This window comes from Sarcophilus harrisii, chromosome 5 (genome assembly GCF_902635505.1).
Source record: "Sarcophilus harrisii chromosome 5, mSarHar1.11, whole genome shotgun sequence".
Taxonomy (NCBI): Eukaryota; Metazoa; Chordata; class Mammalia; order Dasyuromorphia; family Dasyuridae; genus Sarcophilus; species Sarcophilus harrisii.
The window spans coordinates 185,395,135-185,418,455 of NC_045430.1; positions in this window are offsets into that span (position 1 = coordinate 185,395,135).

Here is a 23,321-nt window from a genome sequence, read left to right on the forward strand (position 1 = left end):
ACAAATAATGATGAGTAGAATTTAGTAAGGTATCTCATATTGCTGTGCTTTTGATGATCACTTGTAAAAAGTTATTATGAAGATGATTGCATCTTTTCCATCTTTGTTCATTGCATAGAAAGAGGAGGAAAAAAGATTTGATAGAGAATTAAATAAGAACTTCCCAATCATATCAATAAGCTAATTTTTTTATTATACACTTCCAATGTTCTAGGCACTATGTATCATTCATAATTGCTTGACAATTTCAGTGCAAAAGTGGATATAAAGAAAGATGATTTAAAAAAAAGGAAAAAATATAAAATGGGATATAGATAGAAGAAGCAAAAGATGTAAATGGTCTATATATTATACATAAACATTATACCTGTACATAATTATATATATATATATATATATATATATATATATGTATATACAGCCAAGTGGCATACTTGATAGATTATTGGGCCTGAAGTAAGGAAGATGTATGTGTTCAAATCTGACCCCAGGCATCTATTAGCCATGTGGGGTTAAGTCACTTGACTCTGTATCAATTTCCTCATGTATAAAATGAGGAGAAGGAAATGGCAAACTATTCCACTATCTTTGCAAAGAAAACCCTAAATGGAGTCAGAGAGAGTCAGATATGACTAGAGAAATGACTGAACAATATTTTTTTTCCAAAAAGAGAATTAGAAAGTACTGGACATGGAAGGATCTAAATAAAATAAAATAAAAACAAGGAAAGAGATTGATGTCTTAACAGTAATGTTGTTTTAAAATTTGACATTAAAGTACATTAAAATTCCTTTCTGATATCTCTAGAAATACAAAGATAACCATATTTCTCTGATCAACAATACTCAGAAAATCTTGTCTTAAACCAAAAAAAAAAAAAAAAAAAAAAAACATAATTTCTCTTTTCTTTAGGGAAATGGAGTAAGGGTTATACTCAATCTAAAGCTTTATATTGTTCACATCATTGCCTTTTAAATAAAGCTATTGGCCGTAGGATCCATTCTCTTCTATTGAAAAAGGAGTAAGTTATTGATGGAAAATAAGAAGTACTTTGTTTACTGTAGGAGTAAAGAGAATAGTTTAGGTCATTTGGACACTGAACTATTCTTGAATACTAACCAAGATTATATTTTAATGTATATATTCTTTATTCAAAATTACTATAAATGTTAGATAAAATTATCTTGCATCAGTTATGTCAGAGAGTCATTTCAGAGAACATGGGGGATTATGACAATTTTGACAATTCTCATTATCCCTGCTATATTATCTTAACTAGTGATTTTATTAATAACTAATTGAAAGAAAACATTTCTGGAATATTTGAACTTAAATCTCAGTTTTAGTATTAATATTTTTCTTCAACAGCTTTTAACACCCTCTGACACAAATGAACAGAAACAATGTCTAGGGCCTGTATGAAAGAATAGGCCAAGTGAAAAAATTCCCATCAGGACATCTGGGTTCCAGAGGTGAAAATTCTAACATTCCTAGGTTAGGATATCTGGTCTGGACAAAGAAGTAGCTGGCAAGCTGGCAAGACTAATGAGTTGAAGATCAGAAAAGCCCCAAACCTGCCTTTCACAAAATCCTTAATTAAAAAAATAGAAATAGGTAATATATAAGGTCAGAATAAAAATTCATTAATAAAAACATATACAAAATGGTAGAAAATTTAGAAGCTTATTTAAAATAGCAAAAAGTAAAGAGAGGGAAAGAATAAGTTTGGCAAGAGGCTAGTTAAGTAGGATCATCTTAACACATCTGAGAATGAAACTGCAAGGACAACAAATGGCCAAAAATGGAAAAGGTCTATTTTTGTAATAGACTCTTTTGCTGTTAAAGGCAGTGGATCCTTTATATCTTGACTCTTAATATCACAGCTCTAAATTATTACATGAGGACATAGGTGATTATTAAAAGAAAAAAAAAGAAAGGGAAAACAAGTACACAAAGAGAAGATGTCTATTAAAGAAGCATCCATATTTTCAGTATTTTCAGGGATCCATTGATAAGATATTTAAGAGACAAGTAATTAACAGACATTTGGAAAATAGATATCATCAGTCCCCAAATAAGATATTTACGCCCCCCCCCCAAAAAAAAAAACAGTAACTACTGACACATGATCCTACTTTTCAATGGCTAATGTATCTATATAAAATTAATCAGCTCATATCAAGAGCATTCTTGATCAGATAAGTAAAAGAAACATGCAGTCTTTATTAAATTATGTTCTTCATTAGATGACACCCTCAGATTTACATCATTAATTGCATATTATGACCCTACTGATCTTATTTGTTGTATTTTTCAAAAAATTTAATTCAGTAGAACAAAATAGCTCTTCTCCAACAAGTTTTTCCAATTGATATCTTGAGATCATTGCAAATATCTTCATAGGATGTAAAAGCCGAACTTAATGTGTTTAGTAACCAGAAACATAATCAAAAGCAAGGTATACAACAGGTAGACTTGAAGGTGTTAGCTTTTCTCATAGAGACTATTTTTTTCAGAGAACAAATGAAAACTGATTCTTTATGAATGAGAGTTTCCAGATGCTCCCTTTTATTGATGTCATTGTACTGATGTTATATAATATCTAGAAGCTTGTAGAAACAAAGTATATAATCAATCAAATATTTAACTTAACTATCCACATTGCGGGGATGGGAGGTAGTGGAGTAGATAAAGAATACATTTTCCATGTTATGATATGAAATTTTGTAGATTGTCTATAAATGGTATTCCATGAGTAAATATGTATATATCTATTTATATATGTGTATATGTCCAGAATATTGGAGATGGACAGTGAGAGGGATTAAAAATAAAATAGGAGACATACTGTGTTTAACTTAGACATTTTTTCAGTGTTTTCTAACTCATTAGCCTTCTTCTTGCCAGGTTTGCCAGCTGCTTCTTTGCCCAGACCAGATATTGACCTTAAACCCCTTCTATGGGAAAAAAAACCAATTATTTATCATTAATACCCTTCTATTACTGATACAAAAGATGGCATATCTCATTTCCAAACAATGTAAGTTGCAAGATATATAAAGGCAAATGATATAAGATGATCATAAGTTGGCTTCAATATATGATTGATGAAGAAATTATGGAGAAAATTAGGGTAAAATATTATCAAAGAAACATGCAACTGGAAAATAAAACAGCCCTATTATGTTAAAAAAAAAAAAGAACAAAATAACCAGTGGACAGCCTGTTTCTTTCAGGATTACTTTACGCAATGTTAAGAGTTGCTACATGTAATGTGTCAGACACTGTGCTAAACACTTTTATTTTTATAAATATTATCTCATTTAATCTTCACAAAACTTTTTGAGGTAGAGACTATTTTTAATTGATAAATTTACTGTTGATGAAACTATTAAATTAAATGATTTTTCCAGGGTCATATAAGTAGTATCTCATGTTGGATTTGAACTCAGAACTTCTTGACTTCAAACCCAGTATGCTCTCCACTGTAACACCAGAAACTTCTTGTATCCACAGGTTTTGTAATGTTACACTGAATATTCATGAACAGATTAACAAAAATTAAACATGGTTTTCAGCTATTCATTTAAAAGGGAGTCATAGATGTAATCATAGATATATTGATATATCTGAACTAAATGTTTAATTTTTTTTTTTATCTTTGAAACTTGTTCCCTAGGGCTCTGATATCTTCTTTGGTGACTAACTTACCTGACATGATATTTCAGGAAAGTTTCTTACTTAACTTACTTTATATCCACCAATTATCTTAAAGGCTTCAAATAATCATCTTGCCAACATATTTGTGCCCTCTAATCATCACCACCTTTCAATTCTAGAATGATGGTATTTCTCATTATTTTTAATGAAGCATATTAACATTTCCCCATGCTGATCAATAAATTATCCTTCTATGTTTCTGAATTACTTCTGTGTTCACTATTTCCTTAAAGTATTTCTGTTGTATTTTACCCCATTAAATTGTACACTCATCTTTGTTCTTAAATTTCAATTCTCAGCCCTGTGAACATATTATGAACTTAATAAGTGCTTTATCATGTATTCATATATAACAGGGAATCTTAACCTGGATTCTTAGGACTAGTTCTCTAAGTTGTTAATAATTTCAATTTCCTTTGTAATACTATGTAATTTATTTTATACTATTTAAATATATAATTCTGAAAAGGGGTACTAAAGCTTTCAATAGATGTCCAAAGTGGTCCATAACACTAAAATAAGTTATGAATCTAAGTTTATAAATTGTTGATAATGGGGTGGAGGCAAGATGATGGAGACTAGAAAGATCTTTGTTTGAGCTCTTCCTAGTTTCTCTCAGATCATCACCATATCAAGTTTCTGAATAGATTTTGAAGTTACAGAACCCACAAGCAGAAGATATTTTGGAAGAACTTCAGGATACATTTGTCTCAATCAGGTAGGGAAGGTTTGCAGTCCAAAACAGGTGCAGGCAGTGCAGTGCAGGAAGACACAAAGTGGAGAGGCTTCCATGTGCTGGGAGAATCTAATGGGAGGCTCGTAGACAAATTACAGTGACACCTGCTACTCTCTCCTGGTTCAGAAGCCAATAGATCAATGGAGTACCTGTGAAATCTCCAACATAACTACATAAGGCAAATAGTGAAGATCTGAACCCCAGTATAACAAGCAGGACATGGCCATGCTCACTTAGCACAAAAAGGAAATCAGTAGCATTGGCCCCAGGGCAACATGAAACCACTGTCACCTGTCCTGGAAGCTTGGGGCAATCTTCACTTTGCATTAAGAGCAGACCTCAACTTATAAAAATGAGCCAAAAAAGCAAAAAAGAGCTCTGATCACAGATAGTATTTATGGGGACAGGGAAGAACAGACCTCAGACCCTAAGGACACTAAAATGAAAATATCTCCAGATAAGTCATCAAAGGGTGATAAAAGTTGGTCCCTATCTCACAAGACTCTCTTGGAAGAACTCAAAAAGGATTTTAAAAGAGAGATAGGAGAAAAGGGGAAAGGAAATGAGAACTTTGGAAAAGGAAACAGAAACTGACTGAAGAAAATCATTCTTTAAAAATATTTTTAGCACAATGGAAAAAGAAAACAACTCCTTGAAAAATAGAATTTGTGAAATGGAAAATAAATCCAATGAACAAAACAACTGATTTAAATGTTCAATTGGCCAATTGCAAAAGCAAATTAAAAAAAGCAAACTGAAGAAAATATTGCACTAAACTTAGAATTGAGCAAATGAAAGTGAATGACTCAATAAGACATCAAGATTTAGTCAAACAAAACCAAAAAAATGAAAAAAAAATAGAAGAAAATGTGAAATATCTCATCAGAATAACAACTGACCTGGAAAATAGATACAGTAGAAACAATTTAAGAATTATTTGACTACCTAGGATCCATGTTGAAAAAAAGAATTTAGGCAATATCTTTGAAGGAATCATCAAGGAAAATTGCCCTGATATCCTAAAGTCAGAGGGTAAAAGAGTCATTGAAAGAATCCACTGACCATTTCCTAAAAGAGAGCATTTTGTGAATCTTAATCTCACCAGATTTGATTTACAGAGAGGATATCAGACATATTTACTTTGATAAAGAAGCTTATCATACCTTATAGGAAATTAGGAGGGAAAGGGGGAAAGAAAGGGGCTGGCTAATAGAAGGGAGAACAGAAGTGTAAGGAGAAAGGGGTAAGAAAGGTGAAAGCTCAATAAAAGGGGAGGGCAGACTGAGAGAGGTGGTGATCAGAAGTAAAACACTTGGGAATAAGGAAAGAGGGAAAGGAAATAGAAAAACATTACTTGGGTAAAATAAGATGAGAGGAAATAAAAAGTAAGTAATTTTAAATGTAAATGTAAATAGGATGAACTCTTCCATAAAACAGAAGCAGATAGCAGACTGAATCAAAAGGCAGAATCCTATAATATGTTGTTTACAAGAAACACATTTAAAGGAGAATGATATATCCAGAGTAAAAGTAAAAAGCTGGAACAGAATCTATTATGCTTACCTGAAGTTAAAAAAAAAAAAAAAAAAAAAAAAAAGCAGTACCAACTGATCCTGATTTCAGATAAAGCAAAAGCAAAAAAAAAAAAAAAAAAGTAGACCTAATTAATAGAGATGAAGAAGAAAATTACATCTTGCTAAGTCTCCTCAGGCCTCTCTAAAATCATCCTTCTGATCATTTCTAATAGAACAATAATATTCCATAACATTCATATACCATAATTTATTCAACCATTCTCCAATTGATGGACATCCATTCAATTTCCAGTTTCTTGTCACTACACAAAGGGCTGCCAAAAATATTTTTGCATGTGTGAGTCCCTTTCATTTCTTTAAAATTTCTTTGGGATATAGGCCCAATACAAACACTGCTGGTTAAACTGATTTTTCTTGTTCAGATTGATAAATATGGGAATATATAAAGAATGATTACTCATGTTTAATAGATATTGGATTACTTGCTGTCTTGGGGAGGAGTTGGAAGTAGAGAAGGAGAAAAATTTAGAATTAAAGGTTTTACTAGGGTGAATGTTGAAAACTATCTTTTCATATATTTTGAAAATAAAAAGCTATTATTTAGAAAAAATGAATACTGGTAATGTTATCCTTTGTCAAGGGATATTTGAATTTTTATAACATACTAATGGAAAGCCACATGTCGTATTGTATGGAACTCTGGATTAAGATTTAGGAATACCCAAGTTCCAAAGCAGCCTCAAATGCTTACTAACTTAGTAAGCCTCATTTTCCTCATCTGAGAAGCATGGATAATAATATTATCTAAATCAGGGGTCCTCAAACTTTTTAAAATAGGGGCCCAATTCACTGTCCCTCAGACTGTTGGAGGGCCGGTCTATAGTAAAAACAAAAACTTTGTTTTGTGGGCCTTTAAATAAAGTAACTTCATAGCCTTGAATAAGGAGGATAATCGTGCTCAGCTGCCGCATCTGGCCAGTGGGCCATAGTTTGAGGACCTTGAAAATCATTTGGTGATTGCAATATATATCATGTTACTAATATATCATATTAGTGTTTTGCAAACCTCACTGAGCTAAGTCTTTGGTAATTTGATATTTTATTCCTCTATATTTAAATTTACACAGTATGTCTATATAAATATAAATATATATATATAAATATATATGTGTTTATGTATAAATATATGCATATGTCTATTTGTGTATATACACATATATATCTATATGTATTTACAAATACATATATACAGATATATATATAAAATAGTTATTTGTAATTCTATAGTATGGCATAATGGAATGTGAAGTGATTGAAGGGGGCAAAAGAACAAGTGATATAAAGCATGATGACTTTCACATTCTTAGCTATCTGAGCTAATAGGGTTAAACTTAAGCATACTAAAAAGGGCTAAGTCATTTAATGATGAATTTGGTTTTTAGGAAATCATGAAGGGCAAAAGTCATTCCCCAACTCTCATACCTCCCTGCTTATCAATGATTTCCTTTAATATTCTTGATCTTCAAATTTTTGTTATATTTTTGGATGTCTCTTAGAGGAAAAGAACTGGATTTTATTTCATACCTGTTTTCTCAATAAGAGAAATACTGTGACCTAGTAAAATGTTAATCAAAGATTGGATTTTAGTTTTGAACTTCTGGCCAAGATGGCGGCAAGGAGGCACACAGCTGTGTAAGCTTCACGTTTTCTCTCAGAATTCATTTCATGACAAGTCTCACAATTAATGCTTGACTGAAAAAAACCCACAAATAGTTACCAAGAGAAGACATCCTTGAAATTTGCCAGGAAAGGTCTGTTTTTGCTCGAGGGTAGGAACAATTTTAGATTGGGTTCAGGCTGAGGGCAGGCAGTGGCAGCAAGAGCTTGGCAGGCAGCTCACAGCCCAGCAGACCAGAGGGGAGTGGGGTGTGATCTCAGCAGTCTCTGTGGGGAGAGCTTTTCTACAGGATTGGATACTTTGCCCTGGCAGCAAGTCAGTAGCCCAATAGAGAAGCTAAAAACACCGGGGGTGAAGAATACAACCCCAAATAGCTGGAGTCCCTCGGGACCTGGCCACCCCTCTCTCAGTTTCTCAGCACACTCTCAGAGTCTCAGAGCACAGGTGCAGCACAGTCCTGCTAGTGCCTAGCTGCTGCTCCCCACAGTCTGTAGAGGAAGCTCAGTAACAGCACCCACCCCCTCCCCCAAAAAAAGCAGATTCCATTTGAGTTTTTTTTTTCTTTTTTTCTTTGCTAGTTTGTCTCTGATTCTTCTCTGACAAAATGAGCAAAAAATTGAAAAGGACCTTAACCATTGGCAGCTTCTATATGGATAGAGAGCAGACTCTAAACCCTGAGGAGACTAAAAACAGACTGTCTCCAGATGAATACCCAAAGGAGGAGATCATCTGTTCCTCAGCACAGATGAATCTCATAGAAGAAATTAAAAAGACTCTCACAAGAGAGCTAGAAGAAAAATGGAAAAAGGAGAGGGAGGCTTGGCAAGAGAGTCTGGAGAAGTTATCCCACTCATTTAAAGACAGAGTGGATAAAGAAATCAAATCCTTGAAAAATAGGATTAGTGAAATGGAAACAGAAAATAGCTCTCTAAAAAATAAAATTGGCAAAATGGAAAAAAATCCCATAGAACAAAACAACTCAATTGGACAATTAGAAAAAGATGTAAAAAGAGTGAGTGAAGAAAATACTTCATTGAAAAATCAGAATCGAACAAATGGAATTGAATGACTTGAGTAGACAACAAGAATCAGTCAAGCAAAACCAAAAAAACCAAACAATGGAAAAAATGTGAAATACCTTCTTGGGAAAACAACAGATCTGGAAAACAGATCTGGAAGAGACAATCTGAGAATTATTGGACTCCCGGAAAAATATGATGAAAAAAAGAGCCTGGACACTATTTTTCCAGGAAATTATCAAAGAGAACTGCCCAGAAGTCATAGAAACAGAGGGTAAAATAGACATTGAAAGAATTCATCAATCACCTACTGAAAGGGATCCTAAAATCAAAACACCAAGAAATATAGTGGCCAAATGCCAGAATCCTCAAACGAAGGAAAAAATACTGCAAGGGGTTAGAAAAACCCAATTCAAATATAGAGGAGCCATAATAAGGATCACCCAGGATCTAGCAGCATCCATATTAAAAGATCGAAGGGCCTGGAATATGATATTCTGAAAGTCTGAGGAACACAGTATACAACCAAAATAACTTACGCAGCCAGAATGAGCATCTTTTTCCAGGGAAGAAGATGGTCATTCAACAAAATAAGCGAATTTCACCTATTTTTGATGAAAAAAAAAACCAGAACTTAACAAAAGGTTTGATCTACAAATATAGAACTCAAGGGAAACCTAAAAAGGTAAAAAGAGATCTTGGGAACTATATTTCTGCTATAAAAATGTATAAAGAATACATGCATACCTTGTTCTAGAAACTAGAGGTGGAAAGGACATTGTACCAAAAAAAAAGGATAAAGTGGGGGTACTCTCATGAAGAGGCAAAGGAAACCTATTATATTTGAGAGAAGGAATAGAGGGGGATGAATATAGTGGGTATCTTACTGCCATCAGAATTGGCTTAAAGAGAAAAATTGTAGACATATTCAATTTATGCTGAAACTTCTCCCACTTCATTGAAAAGTGAGAAGGGAAAAGTAAAAGGGGAAGGAATAAGTTAAGAAGAAGGGAATAAGGAAACTGAGGGAAAGGAGTAAGACAGGGGGAGGAACTCTAAGGTGGGGGGGAGGGATACTAAAAAGGGAGGGCTGTGAGAAGCACAGAAGTGATTGCAAGGGATAGTGCAAGGGATAATGTTGTAAAAAATTACCCTGGCATGGGTTCTGTCAATAAAAAGTTATAAAAAAAAGATTTCCAGAAATCCTAGAAGGAAGATATACCAATAAATAACAATCACACATATGCCTCCTTCAGCAGCCAAAAGATAGTCAAAAAGCCAATCATATTGTCCATTATTTCACATGTCAGAGAATCCAATAATCCCTACAAGTTTTGAAGTCCTGCAACAGTCTTTTTATGTATTAGGGAATCCAAAGATTCCTGCAGATTTTGAAGTCTTGGAGCAGTCATATCATTTCTCAGACAATCCAATGATTCCTGAGGGTTTTCATGTCCTTACAACAGTCTTATGTCTCAGAGAATCCGGTGATTCCTGAGGGTTTTGAAGTTCAACAATTTTTGATGTCCATGAGTCAATTGCCATAACTGCCATTCTCTTTCACTGGTGGGCACAATCAGCAATGGAAGCACCCGATGATTCTGGGCCTTCTCCTTTGTTTCAAGGGTCTGTTCCATTTCTCTCCAATGGATATGGGTCATTGGCACCCATCTGACTCTTTCTACATCTGTAGAGATATAAGCAAACCCTCTCCCCCAAACAGTTAACCTATCTGGTCCCTTTCATTCACCACTTTCTGGATCTCTCCACATCACCTGGAGATTATCTAAAGATGGTGGAGCTGCTCTCACTGGACACTGTCCTTCCAGTGGGTTATAAAACCTGTCTGCCAGAGCCAGGACATCTTTGTCCAAAATCAAGAAGTTAATACTATAAAGAGCTAAATTTAGAAGTTTTCTAGGGTTACCTGAGGCTCCCCCTTTCTTTTGTTTTTGAATATCATCTTTTTTTTTCATAATTCAGTTAAAGTATTTATTAAAGGGTCAAAGATGTGCTATGAACTGTATTAGACAATGGGGAACAAAAAAGACAATCATGAAATAGTGTCTGCCCTCAAATTGCTTATATTCTGTTGATGAACAGAATACTTTGAAGTATCATCTTAATGTCTATGTTTCTCCTCTCTACTATTACCTGTCCTTGAGGATTAAAGGGCATGCCTTTGGTGTGTAAAATCTTATACTGTGCACAAAAGTGTGCAAAATGTTTAGAAGTATATGCAGGTCTATTGCCTATTTTTATGGCTTATGGCAGACCCATAAATGCAAATGCTTGTATAAGGAATTATTCCTTGTTTTCATAGTTTGCTTATGTTATCACCATTTATTACCTAAATTATATGTCTATTTTTACTTATTTTACTATGAGTTGTGAGATGTAGTTCTATGTCCAGTTTCTGATATATTATTTTCCAGTTTTCCTAGTATTTTGTTGTTAAAAAAGAAGATTGTCAAGATTTCTTATTCTAAAGGATGGAGTTGGAGGGTTTCTCAAATACTAAATTACTGTAGTCCTTGATTATTGTGTCATGTGAATCTAATTTATTCCACTGATGCATCATTCTATTTCTTAGCCAATACCAAATGATTTTGATGACTGCTGCTTTATAATGTAGATTGAAGGTTTAATACTTCTAAGACACCATCCTTTGTATTTTTTTCACTAATTCCTTTCATATGTTTAACTTTTTGTACTTCCAGATGAATTTTGCTATTATTTTTTCTAGTTCTTAAATAATTTTTGATAGTTTGATTGATATAGAAATGAACAAGAAGACCAATTTAGGTAGAATTGGAAAAATAAGTAGACACCTAAATATTTTACTTTGTCTGCATTTATTTTTTATGTTCATTTTTAAAGCTTTTTATTTTCAAACCATAAGCACAGATAAATTGTCAACAGTGACCCTTGCATAGCCTTGTGTTTCAGATTTTCCCCTCCTTTCCCCCACCCTCTACTCTAGATGGCAAGTAATCAAATATATGTTATACATGTTAAAATATATGCTAAATCCAATATGTGTAAACCTATTTCTACAATTCATTTATTTCTTTTTTAAATAACTTTTTATTGATAGGACATATGCATGGGTAATTTTTTGTAAGATATTTTAATTATTTTCTTTTTTTAATAACTTTTTATTGACAGAACCAATGCCAGGGTAATTTTTTACAACATTATCCCTTGTACTCACTTGTGTTCCGATTTTTCCCCTCCCTCTCTGCACCTCCTCCCCCAGATGGCAAGCAGTCCTATACATGTCAAATAGGTTACAGTATATCCTAGATACAATATATGTGTGTAGAATCAAACAGTTCTCTTGTTGCACAGGGAGAATTGGATTCAGATGGTATAAATAACCTGGGAAGAAAAATATAAATGCAAGCAGTTTACATTCATTTCCCAGTGTTTTCTCTTTGGGTGTAGGTACTTCTGTCCATCCTTGATCAACTGAAACTGAGTTAGATCTTCTCTTTGTCAAAGAAATCCACTTGCATGGGTAATTTTTTATAACATTATCCCTTGCACTCATTTCTGTTCTAATTTTTTTCTTCCCTCTCTCCACACCCTCCCCTAGATGGCAGGCAGTCTTATATATGTTAAATATATTACAGGATATCCTAGATACAATATATGTGTGCACAACCAAACAGTTCCCTTGTCGCACAGGAAGAATTGGATTCAGAAGGTAAAAATAACCTGAGAAGAAAAACAAAAAATACAAACAATTCACACTCATTTCCCAGTGTTCCTTCTCTGGGTGTAGCTGATTCTGTCCATCATTGATCAACTGGAACTAAATTAGATCTTCTCTTTGTTGAAGATATCCACTTCCATCAGAATACATCCTCATACAGTATTGTTGTTGAAGTGTATAATGATGTCCTGGTTCTGCTCATTTCACTTAACATCAGTTCATGCAAGTCTTTCCAAGGCCCTCTGTATTCATCCTGTTGATCATTTTTTTTACAGGAAAATAATATTCCATAATATTCATATACCACAATTTATCCCATCATTCTACAATTGATGGTCATGCATTCAATTTCTAGTTTCTAGCCACTACAAAGAGGGATACCACAAACATTTTTGCACATGTGGGTCCCTTTCCCTTATTTAACATTTCCTTGGGATATAAGCCCAGTAGTAACACTACTGAATCAAAGGCTATGCACAGATTGATAAATTTTGGGGCATAATTCCAGATTGCTCTCCAGAATAGTTGGAATCATTCACAACTCACCAGCAATGCATCAGTGTCCCAGTTTTCCCACAAACCTCCAACATTCATCATTATTTTTTCTTGTCATCTTAACCAATCTGACAGGTGTGCAGTGGTATTTCAGAGTTATCTTAATTTGCATTTCTCTGATCAATAGTGATTTGGAACACTCTTTCATATGAGTAGAAATAGTTTCAATTTCATCATCTGAAAATTGTCTGTTCATATCCTTTGACCATTTATCAATTGGAGAATGTCTTGGTTTCTTACAAATTAGAGTCAATTCTCTGTATATTTAGGAAATGAGGCCTTTATCAGAACCTTTAACTGTGAAGATGTTTTCCCAGTTTGTTGCTTCCCTTCTAATCTTGTTTGAATTTTTTTTGTTTGTTCAAAGCCTTTTTAATTTGATATAATCAAAATTTTCTAATCATGATCAATAATGATCTCTAGTTCATCTATGGTCACAAATTCCTTTCTCCTCCACAAGTCTGAGAGGTAAACTATCCTATATTCCTCTAATTTATTTATAATCTCATTCTTTATGTCTAAATTGTGGACCCATTTTAATCTTATCTTGGTATACAGTGTTAAGTGTGGGTCCATGCCTAATTCCTGCCATACTAATTTCCAGTTTTCCCAGCAGTTTTTGTCAAATAATGAATTCTTATCCCAAAAGTTGGGATCTTTGGGTTTGTCAAACACTACATTGCTATAAGTATTGATTATTTTGTCCTGTGAACCTAACCTATTCCATTAATCAACTAATCTATTTCTTAACCACTACTAAATGGTTTTGGTGACCACTGTTTTGTAATATAGTTTTAGATCAGGTACAGCTAGACCACCTTCATCTGATTTTGTTTTTTATTAATTCCCTTGAAATTCTCAACCTTTTGTTCTTCCATATGAATTTTGTTGTTATTTTTTCTAGATCATTAAAATAGTTTCTTGGGAGTCTGATTGGGGTAGCACTAAATAAATAAATTAGTTTATTGTCATTTTTATTCTATTCACTTGGCCTATGCAAGAGCACTTAATATTTTTCCAGTTATTTAAATCTGACTTTATTTTTGTGGAAAGCATTTTGTAATTTTGCTCACATAATTCCTGACTTTCCTTTGGTAGGTAGATTCCCAATATTTTATGCTATTGACATTTATTTTGAATGGAATTTCTCTTTATATCTCTTGCTGTTGGATTTTGTTGGTGATGTATAAAAATGCTGAGGACTTATTTGGATTTATTTTGTATCCTGCAACTTTGCTAACATTCTCAGTTGTTTCTAATAACTTTTTAGTAGAATCTCTGGGGTTCTAAGTGTAGCATCATATCATCTGCAAAGAGTGATAATTTTGTTTCCTCATTGCCTACTTTAATTACTTTAATCTCTTTCTCAACTCTTATTGCCAAGGCTAGCATTTCTAATTCAATGTTGAATGATTATGGTGATAGTGGGCAACCTTGTTTCACTCCTGATCTTGGTGGGAATGGTTCTACTTTATCCCCATTAAATATGATGCTTACTGACGGTTTTAAATATATGCTATTTTAAGGAAACGTCCATTTATTCCTATACTCTCAAGTATTTTTATTAGGAATGGATGTTGGATTTTATCAAATGCTTTTTCTGCATCTATTGAGATGATCATATGGTTTTTGTTAGTTTGGTTATTGATATAGTCAATTTTGTTAATAGTTTTCCTAATGTTGGACCAGCCCTGCATTCCTGGTATAAATCCTACTTGGTTATAGTGTATTATGCTGGGAATGATTTTCTGTAATCTTTTTGCTAATATTTTATTTAAGATTTTAGCATCAATATTCATTAGAGAGATTGGCCTATAATTTTCTTTCTCTGTTTTCAACCTACCTGGTTAAGGTGTCAGTACCATATCTGTGTCATAAAAGGAATTTGGTAGGACTCCTTCATTCCCTATTTTTTCAAATAGTTTATATAGCATTGGAGTTAATTGTTCTTTAAATGTTTGGTAGAATTCACATCCATCTGGTCCTGGGGATTTTTTCTTAGGGAGTTGATTAAGAGCATGTTCTATTTCTTTTTCTAAGATGGAACTGTTTAAGCAATTTACTTCTTCTTCTGTTAATCTGAAGAAGCTATATTTTTGAAGGTATTCTTCCATTTCATTTAAGTTATTGAATTTATTGGCATAAAACTGGGAAAAGTAATTCCTAATTATTGGTCTAATTTTCTCTTTCTTAGTGACAAGTTCTACCTTTTCATTTTTCAGACTAACAATTTCATTTTCCTCTTTCCTTTTTTTAATTAGATTTACTTAGGGTTTATCTATTTTGTTGGTTTTTACATAGAACCAACTCTTAGTTTTATTAATTAATTCAATAGTGTTTTTTTACTTTCAATTTTATTAATCTCTCCTTTTATTTTTAGAATTTCAATTTTAATATTTGACTGGGGGTTTTTAATTTGTTCCTTTTCTAGCATTTTTAGTTGCAAGCCCAATTCATTGACCTTCTCTGTCTCTATTTTATGCAAATAGGCCTCTAGAGAGATAAAATTTCCCCTTATTACTGCTTTGGCTGCATCCCACAAATTTTGGTATGACATCTCATTATTGTCATTTTCTTGGGTGAAGTTAATTATGTTTATGATTTGCTATTTTACCCAATCATTCTTTAGTATGAGATTATTTAGTTTTCAATTTTTGGCTTTTTATTGAATGTAATTTTCATTGCATTGTGGTCTGAAAAGGATGCATTTATTATCTCTGCCTTACTGCATTTGAGTTTGAGGTTTTTATGTCCTAATATATGGTCAATTTTTGTATAGGTTTTCGGGGTTATAGTCTTTACCCCATGTGTTTTCAGCTTCTCTGCTGGTCTACTGGCTTGCTGTCAGGGCAAAGTAGCCAACACTGTAGTAAACCTCTTCCTGCAGAAATGGCTGAGATCACACCCCATGCCCCTTGGGTCTGCTCAGCTATGAGTTGCCTGCCATATTCTGTCTGCTGTGCTGCCTCTGCCTGCCTTCAGTTTTTGCCCGATCTAACCATCTCCACCCACAAGCAAAAACAGACCTTTTCTGGAAAATTTTGAGGGTATCTTCTCTTGGTAATTATTTGTGAGTTTTTATCAGTCAAGCACTAATTCCAAGGCTTGTCATGAAATAAATTATTCTGAGAGAAAAAACAGAGCTTAAGTAGATGTGTGTGTCCTCTCCACCATCTTGGCCTGGAAGTCTCTGCAATTATTTTTTAATGGAATTTTTTTTTCCCTCTTTTGCTGCTGGGCTTTGTCAGTAATATATAGAAGTGCTAATGATTTCTATGGTTTCTTTTATACTACATCTTTGCTACAGCTCTCTGCTTAGTTCCAAGAGCTCCCTCCGAATGTCTCCAAATGCAAAGGTTTATCCTTTTGCCTCCATCCAGCAGCAAGGTGGAAGATGCAATGAATCTCTCTTGCCTCGTAGAGAGGGCTTGTGGGCTTCCTCCCAGAGTGCTCCTCTCCAACCCCTGGGAATGTTCCTAAGTAAAAACTCTCAAGTGGCTCACTGAAGCTCTATTTATGCTGCTTCTCCGAGAGTGGGATTATGGGATATCTCCCAGCGTGCTCTCTGGCCCTAAGAGCTTCAAGGGAGGTGTGAATTCAGATATCTCATACTAAACCCTGAAATCTCCCAAATATATGAACTCCAACGAGTACTTAAATACTTCTTTCTTATAAGAGCTTTCTAATGGTGTGAACACAAGCATTATTGTCTATCAGTTGTACTTAGTACCTTATTTCAAGTTCTGGCCTATAACATCTCCTTGTAAGATCAGATCAATCATACTGAACCATGCTAAATTAGATAATTATTGTCTCTATCAACTCTAATAACTTAACAGTTTGTAAAGATTCCAACATCTCCCCTTTTCTTTTGATTTAGAAGGTGATCATTTCTTCCCTGGCTACTCAAAAAAGGAGTGAAAACACCATTTAAAAAAAAAAAAAAAAAAAGGTGGTCATGCCCTCCCTGACATGTCAGGGAGATGAAAACACCAAAGGAAATAGAAAATCAAATCAGATTCACTTGAAACAGGTTTGAAAAAAGGTGTACATAAATCCATCAATATGGGAGGTATTGCACATAATTACATAAAATACATAAGCACATAGCAATATAACACAGACTAGTAGTAATGTAACAAATAACATGAATCAACATGAGTATTTGTACATGTCCATAAGTCCTAGAAATAGTCCAAAAGGAACCCATTGTCCATTAGTTCATGTGCCAGGAATTCAATAATTCCTGTAAGCTTTGAAGTAAACAATTTTTCATAACATGAATCAACACAGAATTATACATGTCCATAAGTCCTAAAAATAGTCCAAAAGGAATCCATTGTCCATTAGTTCATGTGCCAAGAATCCAATAATTCCTGTAAGCTCTGAAATACTGCAATAGTCTCATCAACAATTTTTCATCTCAGGGAACTCAATGATTCTTGCTGAAATAGTCTCATCTTGTGGTAGGGAATCCAATGATTACTGAAGATTTTAAAGTTCTTTTCACAGTCTGATTGTCAGCCATGCTCTTTCAGTGTCAGATGTTTCTTAAATCTTCTCCTTTCTTTTGGGGTTTTTCTGCTTTTTCTGTTTCTCTCTGATGGACAAGGCGAATATGGCTCATTGGCACCCATCTGATTCCTTCTCCACCTGTGGAGATACAAGCAAACCCTCTTCCCCAAGCAGTTAACCTATCTAATTCCCTTCTGTTTACTACTTTTGGGATTTCTCCTTATCATCTGGCAATTACATTGGAACTGTTTGCACTGAATACTGCCATATTGGGTTAAAAAGCCTATATTCTCCCCAACTGTCTGTTTGCACTGAATACTGCCCTGTTTGATGAAAAGGCCTGTATTCTCCCCAACTATAATCCTGATTACATTTCTGTTGGTTGATGACATCAGAGTTCTGAATTTCTAAAGACTCTCTGGGTGTAACTGCAGCTGCTATCATGTCCCACTTATCTTTTGATTGATACCCTGGAGCTGGGCCCTCCCTCTCATTCCTCTGGGTCAATCTACATTCAGAGGCCCAGTGAAAGCCTCGGTTATATTTTGGACATGGGGTTTTGGGTTTTATTCTCTCACCCTGTCTTCTCACTCTATCTCCATATCTACACTGAGCTCTAAGATGTCCAACTTTTCTACACTGAAAACACCTACGAGTTTCTCTAGAAGTCCCTTGCCAAGAGGGACCCTGTCTTCCCATGTTCATCATAGTTTGGGTATAATAAACATTTGTGCCCATATGTGGCACAGTGTCTTATGATCTCCTCTAAAGGAGCATCTTTGTCTAGTCCCCATATAATTCTTTTGCAAACCTCATTGGCATTTTCTTTAGCCAGATGTCTGGTCATTATTTCTGTAGCAGCATTATCTCCAATGGTTCTTATTACAGCTGTTTGCAAATGTCCCACAAAATCAGCAAAAGGTTCATTGGGACTTTGCTCTATTTTTGTGAAAGCTTTATTTCCATCTTTCTGTCCAGGGAGAGAATTCCAAGCTTTTATTGCAGCCTTAGAAATTTGCTCATACACTGTTATGGGATCTCCTCACACATAAAATGAATTTGGCTTTATGTATTTACACTGAAATGTTATTTTTCTCACTCCAATACCCTCTTGAATGTGGGATTAGATCCAATTGATGAATTGTTTAATGAATAGTATTTAGTATCCATTCTACAAATACTCAACTAAGATTGTGATCCAACTTCTATCTTCATTTTCTTTCCTTCTCTGTCTTTCTCTACCTCTTCCCCCCCATACATTCTTCTTCATCACTCAATAGCTACTCCTTATATTTTCAGAAATTAGATATTTGTTAACACCATATCAACAACTTCATGTGATTATGCTAATTGGCCAAGCTATGATATTATTCTCGTCACCCTTTCATAGCCCAGGTACAGGATGAAATTATTATGTTCCCACTTCCCAGTAGCCTCCTAACACTTTAATGTGGTTTCAGACCCAACTACTCTTCTAAAGTTACACCCAATCTCTTAACTGCTATTCTAATGGCCTCTCATCAGTACTCATTCTATTTGAAGTCTCTGAAAGGTTTGGCATTTGATTATTCCTTGTGCTACTCAATTCTCTCCTTGTTGTTTCTATGAAATAAAAAAAAAAATTAACTTCTTTTACCTTTCTGATCACAATTTCTCGGCTTCTTTTGCTGGATAAATATTCGTATATTAGGTGCCCTAAGGCTTCTTTTCTCTATTTACTCTATTTGTGGTTTTTTCAGTTCCCTTAGTTTTAATTTTCATGTTTACACAGATGACTCCCAAATTCATATTTCATACCGATAGCTCTTTCTTGAACTCCTATTCAACATTTCAGCAATCTTACAAAAAACTTCAGCCTGTATATCCCATTGACATACAAACTCAACATGTCCAAAATGGGAATGCATTATTTCTTACTCAATCCAATTAATATTTTCTTTATTTTCTTTGGTCCTGTTGAAGGCATTATCTTTCTAGTCATCCACATTTCCAACCCTGAAATCATAAGTTAATGTTCCTTCTCTCTCCTGCCATATACAACATATTTTCAAGTTTTATTCTGTTTTTTTTTCCTTATATTTTTCCAATCTAGTCCCTTCCTTCCAACCACATTCATTATCTTAATTTATTTTCCATTATTTCTTGTTTGTATTATTTTAAAATTGTATAATCTTCATTATTATTTTAAACTGCTTTCCATTTTCCATGTATCTGACAAAATATCAGTCACAGGGATTAGGGAGTTTGGTAAACTAGCTAATCATATTTCATTAGATATCATTTACTTTGGAAGTTCTAAAATGAAATAAATAAATAAATCTAGAAAAAGGACTATGAGAAAAGAAGACTGCTAATAAAGTCTGAAAAGTAATTAATATAATCCCTATGCTAGCAGAGTAACACAATAAAGATATAGATCAAGAGTTATAGAAAAATGGAGAAAGAGAATTTTCTGAGTGACAATTGACTCAGTAGATATTGCCTCTTCCAAATTATTGTGATTCTAACTGCATATTGTCCAAAACTGTTTGACTTCTCAAAAGCTTGGGTTAGGGAGAGAATTAGGTAGAAGGATGAATAAAATTTTGTAAATGTAAAAACAGTATTTCAATTTATTCCTGGCAATTTGGTTATTGACTTTGTTTAGCAATTCCCTGCTCTCTGTCAACAATGTGGTCTTTGTGCTCTGTCTAACATGATTTTAGTCTCAATAAAGTAAAATATAAACTACATTTTTTCTAATATTGAGTTGTAGGCAAATTTTCAAATCATAAATGTGTCCAATAACTACCTCAGGTGAGTAGGACCTAAAATACACTTTTTAGAATGTCTAGATAGTCTAATAAAGTATAGCTATTCTCAACAGCTTTGTAGCATAATGGATAGAGTATCTGACCTCAAGTCAGGAAGACTCATCTTCTGACTTCAAATTTGGCCCACATACTTATAAGCTGTGTGACCCTGGGCAAGTCACTTAATCCTATTTGCATCAGTTTTCTCATCAGTAAAACAAGTTGAAGAAGGAAATGTCAAACAACTCCAGTATCTCTGCCAAAAAACCCCAAGTGAGATCATGAAGAATCTGATTTGACTGAAAACTGGATAACATTTTGACTTGATGGTCAAAGTCCTCATCTTGGCATGCAAAGTACATTCCTAAAATTATGTATTATCTGCCTTATAACAAAAGTAGATATTGGCTTCTTGGAATTTGTAGGATCTCAAAACCCCTTACAAGAAATAAAGCCAAAAATGATCAAGCTGAAAATGAGAAACATATTATTTCTCTTTATTCAAAAATCCACCAAGAACTTTCCCTAGCTTCTCAATCTCTCAATCCAATAGTCTCCTCTTCCCTTATCCAACTATACATGAAAGCAGCCCATTATGTCTGAAGTCAAAGTATAACTGTATGACTAGATATTCAGACCCTTGGAGAACAGCTCTTGGGTAAGAGAGTCTTTGACATGATTTCAGTATTATAGAATGAGCTGAGTTCTACTTCTGATAATAGGCACCTTCCAGGGACTTAGAGATAGTCTCCCCTGGAGATGTCCATAATTTGGACAGAGCAAAGAAAAGTAATGAGAGGTCTTTTATGTCTTCCTTGCCTAAGAAGAAAAAAAACACTATTGTATTTTCCTAAAAAGGGAAGGAAATCACTGGCCCTCATGTCATCATGCTTAGAATTTTCTACTTTTTCTTGTGTTTCTACCTTTGAGTGATATTAGGATTATCATAGATGGAGAACTTATTCAAAGTTAGTACACCATTTAATAGATGCTATTTAAAACTTTTGTAGGAGCTTGTTTTCCCCCTGCTCTATAATTTAAGAGGCACTGCATAGAGGCAGCTTGTTCTCAAAACAATGCAATTGTGAGCTCCTGAGGTATTGTCAGAACTCCTCAAGAGAATCTCTTCTCTCCCACTGCAGGTAATTTGCTTGATATAGTGGAGGAATCAGTGAACCTTAGGCAACAGATTGGAATAATAAGTTAAAGGATGTATGTATATGGTGCCCAAAGGGGCCACTTCAATCCCTAAACTTAAAGGGGGACAGAAAAAAGCTTCTCAAGTGTTCTAATTATGATAAAGGAAGTATATAGTATAATGGAAAAGCACATGAGACGGGAAGTCAGGAAAAATGACTTCTGCTCCTATCTTTGCCATGGACTAATTTGGTGATTTTGGACAAACAATTCACTCTGGGTCTCAGTTTCCTTTCATAAATGAGAAGGTTGGATGAGATGATCTCTAAGGACCCTTATAGCTCTAATAGTCTGTGACTATAAATGAGCTTATTTTGTTTTGGCTTAAGTTTCTCATATTTTGTTAACTTCTCCCAGCTGTGATCCTGAAGCTGGAGTTGCTTTCTGAGCAATGATGTTAAATCACTAAGCCCACAGGCTCCCAGTGATCCTTCAAAAGTCTTTTTTGCAACAATAAATCACAGCAAATGATGGAGGTTTCTGGGGAAAAGTAGATACTGTGATTCTAATAATAACAGTTAATTTGGACACTATCAGAAATGGCAGCCATAGCAATAATATCCTAAAAATTAGGGTAGAAAGGAGAAAAAGGAAGTAAGGAGATATAAGTCAACAATCCAAAACAAGATTATTCAATAGAATACATACATAGTAAACATCTAAAATGCCCAAGATATTGAAATAAATGTTGTGGTTCACACCCAAAAAAGACAAGGTCAAGTATCTATTAAACTCTAAATAAGCTTATAACCTAATATAGGAAAAGAAATGTATGTGACATAATGGAGTCAGAAAAACTGTGTTCTATTCCCATTTCTTAACTGTGGGCAAGTCAACTAACTTTCATGCCAGAGAGAGAGAGAGAGAGAACACTCTAAGGTCCTTCCTCTGTCTAAATCTACAATCCTATGTACATAGAAAATAGGGAATAAAATGGAATATTTAAGGGAGTAAAATGCAAGTGATTTTATATGCTTTGTGCTTCTTTTATTGATTTACTTTTTAAAAACATGTATCAGTTATTTATATGAGATTCTTATTACCCAAAACAGATCAAACATTTTATGAGGATGGTAACTATTTCTTTTCATTGATGTTTTAGTTTTCGTTCTATTTTGGTTGCAAGAAGAATAAATGGCAACCCAGACAAAGATTATATGAATATTTGAGTACATATGGAGACATTTCCTCTTTCTTTAATCTCTTTCAATAGAGGGCTAGTAGTAGTATGACTGAATCAAAGAGTAATCATATTGTTAACTTTGGGGACATATTTCCAAAGTGTTTTTTTTTTTTAAGATTTGCTGAACCACCTCATAGTTCCAACAGTTCATTAAAGTGCTTGTTTTCCAAAAACTCCTCCACTATCTGATATTTTCCTTTCTTATCAGCATTACCAATCTGATTGCTGGGAGAAAGGGTTTTTTCTTTTTTTAACTGACAGGGAGAAAGAATTCATGTTCCTATTGTTTTCATTGTTTTTTTTTATTGTTGCTGATGTTTTCTATGTTAGTTGTGCTTGATTTGGGAAAGCAAAATGTCAGCTTAAATGTTCTCCTATAGCAAAGTGCCTCTCATGCATATATACAAAATATACATGATGCCCTGAGAAATGAAACAACAAAGATGACTTTGTTCATCAGCCTTCTGATTATTACTATCAAATGAAGAAATCAACAAGCGTTATTTTTGTTGTTCAGTCATTTCAAGAAGTGTCGACACTTCTTGACCTCATTTGGGCTTTTTTCGGCAAAGATGCTGGAACAGTTTGTCATTTCCTTCTCCACCTCATTTTACAAATGAGGAACTGAGGCAAGCAGGCTTAAGCAACTTGCCCATGGTCACATATCTAGGAA